Source organism: Eleutherodactylus coqui, chromosome 2 (assembly GCF_035609145.1).
Source record: "Eleutherodactylus coqui strain aEleCoq1 chromosome 2, aEleCoq1.hap1, whole genome shotgun sequence".
NCBI lineage: Eukaryota > Metazoa > Chordata > Amphibia > Anura > Eleutherodactylidae > Eleutherodactylus > Eleutherodactylus coqui.
Genome location: NC_089838.1, coordinates 201,105,562 through 201,112,220, shown reverse-complemented (window position 1 = coordinate 201,112,220; position 6,659 = coordinate 201,105,562).

Here is a 6,659-nt window from a genome sequence, read left to right as displayed (position 1 = left end):
TGTGAATCCATCTAACAGTTGCCTTGTCAATCCTATATTTGGTCATTTTTTCAATAAGGATGGGATGACATACTTTGTCAAATGTGTTACTAAAAGTCAAGATAAACTATGTCTACCATACTTACCTGAGCAACCCAGTTGGTAATTCTGTCATATAAAGAAATTCAATTAGTCTGACATCACTTGTTTATAACAGACCCATGCTGGCTCTAGTTAATTACACCATTCCCATACAAGTACTTGCATACATGCGCTTTAATAATTTTTTCCAAAATTCGGTAGGATCCACCTGTTTCGCCTTTTTGAAGATGGAGACATTTGTACTTCTCCAATCTTCTGGGACTTCTCCTGTTCTCCAGGAATTTTCAAAGATTATGGCAAGTGGTTCATCAATTACCTCCGCTGCTTCCTTCAGTGTCCTAGGATGTAATTCATCTGAACCTGGAGACTTGAATTCATTTAAGTTATGGGGAGGGAACACTTAGCACTCTGTTTATAGATAGCCTGCAATCTTTTATTCCGTCAATAGCACAGGGAAGATCAGCTGATATTACATCTACTTTCTGAGAGAAAATGGATATGAGAATAAGAAATTTAAGAGTTTGGCCTTCGCGACATAATTTTTGACCAATTCACTATTTTCACCCTGTAAAACACACTCTAGCAGCCTCAAATTATCAGCTTTAGCTATTATGACACTTCCCCTACAATTGCTGCAGACTGCATTATATTCTTCATCAAATAGAAAAAGGAAGGCATATCTAAACTTTTTTTTCCTTCCTTTTCGACATGTGTTTAAGTTCTGTGTTCATCCAATCTGGTCTCTTCAAATTCTTCTTTCTTTTAGGGATTGTTATTGACTGTGCTTTGAGAATGCCATTTCACATATTTCCCATCCTTGGGATATTTTTGTCTTTAAGAACATCCATTGATTGGATACTTCTGACAAATTTCTAAATCAATTAAAATCTCCCTTTCTGAAATTCAACCTTTAGGTTTGAGTCTTCTCAGGTTTTCCTCCTCTGGTAATCCAAAATTGAAGGATAGCATAATCACTGCCTCCTAAGGTCCCAGCCCCCCTTACATACTCAACTATTTTTCCCTGTTGGTTAGAATTAGGTCCAAGATAGTAGATCCAAAAAGTAGAAAACAAGGGGAAGATAAAGTTGTCAGTAAGCCAGGATAAGAATTTGTTGAACTTTTCCCTGAGAGAGATTACCAACTAATGTCTGGATAGTTAAAATATCCCATGATCACTATGTCATACTTTAAGAACTTAGCCATCTGATGTAGAAAAAGCTCATCTATATCTTCTGCTTGTCCAGGCAGCCTATCATAATTGCTGACAATGGTGTCCTTTCTGTTGTTCTCCTTGCATGACTGGGGGGAAAAGGGGACTGCTCAGGAATGGTAATAAGGGTAAATGGGGAGAAATTAAGTCTCCAGAATATTTTAAGTTTCCCAAACCTTTAGAGAATGTTTAGTGCGAGAGTCTGTAATAGGGGGTCCATATACCAGTAGACTCCACAGAACAGAGTCTGTAGTGAGAGGAAGGAACTCAAGAGCCTCTAAAGAAAGCCAAAGAGAAGTAAAAGATAGTCCAATTGGCCATTCTTCACTTAGCTATCTGGGTTTGGGTGATAGTATTTCAAATAATTTGGAACCCCAAGGGCTCCTTTCAATCGTGCCTGTATAATGTGAAGAGTGCGATCTTCAGAACAGAGTTAGAGATGAGCGAGCACCAAAATGCTCGGTCCTCCTTATTTGAGTCGAGCTTTTTGTAAAATTCGAGAGCTCTATTCGAGTAACGAACCCCATTGACTTCAATGGGAGACTCGAGCATTTTTGTATGAGACCCGCTGGTCGACGAGCTTTTTTTTCGCGATCTCTCTCAGGAGGGGCGGAAACTGGGTGGCGTGATGCTCGCTCAAGTAGCAAGCACCATCAAGTATGCTAATACTCAAACGAGCATCAAGCTCGGAAGAGTACGTTCGCTCAACTCTAGACTCCTTCCAAACAAATTAAAGTGACTGGTGTTGGAATGTCTTTTGAATTTGCCCCAGCACATAAACCGGATGAGCTCTTAAAAGAAAAAAATATACACAACAGTTTAGGGAGAAAAATTTTTAAGGAATTTATTTTTCCTATCCATGAAATATGATACTGGCTCCAACTTTCTGGAAGCAGTCTGAACTTAGAGTAGAAGGGCGAAATTCTTGGTGTACAAGGACGTGTAGGAATTATTCAGGTGGACCCCCAAATACTCCAATGATCAGTGAAAAGGTAAGTTAGACTGAAGCTTAGAACACAAGTTTGGAGAGAACATAAGGTTGAAGGCCTTTGACGTCATGTTAACTGTTACTCTTGAAAGGATCTCAAACCTGGCCAACTCCAAGTCTATGTTTGGAAGAGAGGTAGATGGGGAGAACACAAAAACTAAAATTTTATCAACAAACATGCAGCACTTATGTTGGACCAATGTGATTTCAAGGCCTTTGATGGCAGGGTTATTTCAGATTTTAATGGCCAGAGGTTCTGTGATGATAATAAAGAGAAGGGAACAAAGAGCATCCCTGCTGTATGCCTCGATGGATAAGGAAAGTCTGAGCGAAAGCTAGTCTAACGAACAAAGGCCTTAGGTGAGGTCTACAATATTCGTAACCAAGTAAAAAAGTGAGTTGGGAAATTCCATCTCTCAAGCAGAACAAATAGAGCCAGCCCAAAGCACTATGAGAACAAATGCCAGTCCAAACTATCAAAGGCTTCATGGATATCCAACGTAAGCAGCATAGCAGGAAAGCACAGGGAATGACAAGTTTCAGTAAGGTGTGTTATATGATGATTGTTGTTGGGAGCCTGCCGGCCAGGAAGTAGCTCAGTCTGCTTCTTACATATTATAGATAGGAGAGATGCAGTGAGGCGTACAGCCAATACTTTGGTAATGAGCTTCATATCAACATTTATAAGGAAAAAGGGGTAAGTGTAATTTATCTAAATGATCATTCTCTGGCTTAGGAGCATTTGCAACAGCCATAAGAAGAGAGGCTGGCCCTTCTGCATTGTATTAAAGTAGTGAGCAAGGTGGGTGCTAAAAGGACAGAATAGATCTTCCTATAATACATGATAAAAAAAAAGCTATCATGGCCTGGGTAAAGGTCTTGATTGTACTGGCTACCTCATCTGGAATAAATTTTGAACTGAGATGATTTTAAAAAAAATCAGGGACAATAAGGAGCTAGATGCCTTGAAAGTATGAAGCTAACTGCTTGGGTGTAGAGGGTCTTGGGTGGGGATAAAGTTTTGGCTGAAAAGAAACAAAAAACTGGTTGAATGCTTAAACTGTAGTGAGTGGATGGGCAGTAATTGTACCTACAGAAAGATGTAGACTTAAGATCCATTTACACACAAGGATTATCGCTCAAAAGCCATCATCTAACATTGCATAGAGTCCATCATTCAGCCAGAGTGATGATAACACAGAGAACATTCTATGTTTTCTTTCCATGGTGCTGAATTCCCCACAGGAGTGCCAATTCCATTGTATTCAGCAGAGAGCCTGTGGCAGAATAATAGAGCTGTATGCATAGAACACACCCCCTGCTGTTCTCGACATACAGTTCCAGGAAGGGCATTAACATGCAAATGAAGGTGATAAGCTGCTAATGGACATTAGTGTCAGTTAGCAGCTTATGCAAAACAATAGCTCAAAACCTATCTTTTGAACGATTATCTTTGCATGTAATTGGGTCTTTAGCCTTCGGGCTAAAGGGCTTATTGTTCAACATGTAGTTAAACTGGCAAGAGCATTAGAGATTGCTTTTGATAATGTCTGTAAGGCACAAATCTAGGGAAGCGCCTGGAAATTAACAATGGAGGGTCATGTTTCATCTGCTATCTCCAATTGCAAGACCTTTGGTTCAAGCTCCAACTGCTGTGCTGCCGGTTCTCATTTCTGTTGTCCTGCAATTTGAATGAAGCACTGCCTTGTGAGCCTCCTATAAAGAAACGTAGGAAGAAGCACAGGGACCATTTATGGAAGTGTAGTTATCGAGTGGAGTTTTCAGCACGAATAAAGTCTCCAGGATGGACAATAGGGGGAATCATTGAGGGACGGAGTTATATCAGCAGGTTTAGACATGACCGCAGCAGGAAATTGAAACAAAGCAGTGATCTGACCAGGGAACAGGATTTTCAAATGTATTTGAAGGAGGAAGGAAGCATGGAAAAAAATATGGTTGATTTTCGAATATAGTGAATGAGGTGTGGAAAAGTGCATGGTGTCTTTAGTAGTCGGATTGATTTTCATGTCACTGATCCACTAGGTGGTATTGAGTAAGGGATTTAAAAATACTGGACGAGGAGTGTTGGGGGGTAGTGGAAAAAGAGTGGGGAGAGATACAGCATTCCTGTTCAGTTTTAATGCTTCCTTCTTTATTGGCCTCCACAACATCAAAGAGCTTTAACAGGAAATGGGTCTGCCTAGTATTAGGTGCATAGTATGAAACAATGGTCACTGGGATATCTTATATAAAGCCTGTGTGCAGCAGGCAGCAACCCTCCAGGTCTGCAAGAGTTAGGGGATGGATGAATGGAACTGCTCTACTGAAGCAAATAAAAAAAGGGTGGGGATGGTCTGATAGAAAGCAGCCAACATTACTGAAAAGCTGAAAAAACATAGAAGGCAATTCTGGTAGCGTAAACTGCATCAATGAATGTCACAGCTAAGAACTTAAATAATGGCAATCCACTTCAGCGCTGAAGAAGATGCCAGATTAATGGGCAATTAGTCAGCTAAAATGCAGAAAGAGGGAAGAGACCTGAGAACAATAGAGAAAGGGAAAGCAAAAAGAGATAGAAAGTTACGGAAGAAAGGTATTTTAAAAAGGGCCAGTACACAAGCATTGGGGAGCCTGGTAAAAGTGAGCCAAACAGGTTGAGGGATTAATATGCTGATCATATGAGTAACAAGTACAAAACTCTAAGGCAGTACACTTCCACAGTCAGGAGAGAGTATTTAGATTACCGATAGACCTGCTCCAAATAATTACTGCTGTGGAGAAGGTGATACCTAAAGTAGGGACAGGAGAGAGTTAAAAAAAAAAAAGAAAAAGCTCACAGTGTCAAGAGCAATAAACTTGGTGTCCTGGAGCAGCTAATGAATTAGAAAGAAAAGACTAGTATGGGCAAGCCATTGCAAAAGTTATTATAGAGAGCTCAGACATAAAATCAACCAATGAAAGTCAAGGATACCTGGGCCTCTCCAGGCACTCACAACTGTAAACCTCTATGTGATTGGCATACAATTTGCAAGAAACAGCATTATTGGAAAAAAAAACCTACTGACGTTAGAATACATCAATTTGAAGTCTAATGGAAACATCCAATAGTATATGAGGCCAGCATGTCCCAGTCATCGTAAAGACTCTATAAAACAACAGAGCATTAAGGCTATAGATGAAACTCATCAGTGTGATGGGGTTACAGTGGAGCCTGACCATATGTAGCAACAAGGCGGCAAAACGAACAGGTTTCTTCATAGTAGTTACGGACTCTTGTTATGGGCAGATCCAGGGGAGTGACTGGAGGTCACAGAAGGAGCTGGAGAACATGTGTGGAGAAGGTTATTGGAGTTGAAACAACTGCGGGCCTCTTCTAGAGACATAGTAAGTTAGGCTGAATGAAGACAATGTCCATCTAGTTCAGCCTGTTTCAACCCTCCACCCTTGTTGGTCCAGAGGAAGGCAAAAAAAAAAAAACAACCCAATTTAACTCATTTGGATGGAAAAAAAAATCCTTCCCGACTCCATAATGGCAGCCAGAGTAATCCCTGGATGAACGTTCAAGATAAACAACACCGCTGGTCATCTAATGTCTATATCCTGTAATATAGCGCTCTAGAAAGACATCTAGGCCCCTCTTAAACTCCTCTATGGATTTTGCCATCACCACGTCCTCAGGCAGAGAGTACCAGAGGCTCACTGCTTTTACAGTAAAGAACCCTCTCTGTGTTGATGAAACCTGCTTTCTTCTAGACATAGAGGATGCTCTCTTGTTACCAACGCAGTCCTGGGTATAAAAGCAGAACAGTTTAGTTTCTCTTGGCAGGTGATCATCAATTTCAATGGGAAGCCCCCAACGGTTACAAATTTGTTTCTGTTGTAGCACTTAAAAGTAGGGTTTGAGAGCTTTCTGTTTCATGATGGTTGACAGGACCAAGTAAGGGAACACCCGATAGTCGTGACTGTGGAATGTTAATTTGGAAGATGATTGCACCATTTGCAGAAGTTGCTCATGTGCAGGATGGCAGTGAATTTTTAAACACAATGTCCTTTAGGGAGCCACAAGGTTAACAGGCATACAATGACCTATGAACTCTATGCAACAGTATATTAGGAATATTTGTGCAGAGTTTCTGAAATACGGCAGTCACTGTTGAATGCAAATCCTTGATTGTTTCAGTTTCTCTCTACGGATCCTCTTCTCCATATCCTCTGGTTTCTTATTAAGTTGTAGGTATTCATGGAGTTGTTCTACTTTTTCATGGGATTCCAGAACAGTTGTGGCATTATCCATTCACTCTTCAGGAGCTGATGTGCGCAGACCCAACTTTAATATTTTTACCAAACTTGATAAAGAAATTAAAGAGGTTTTAGACATTT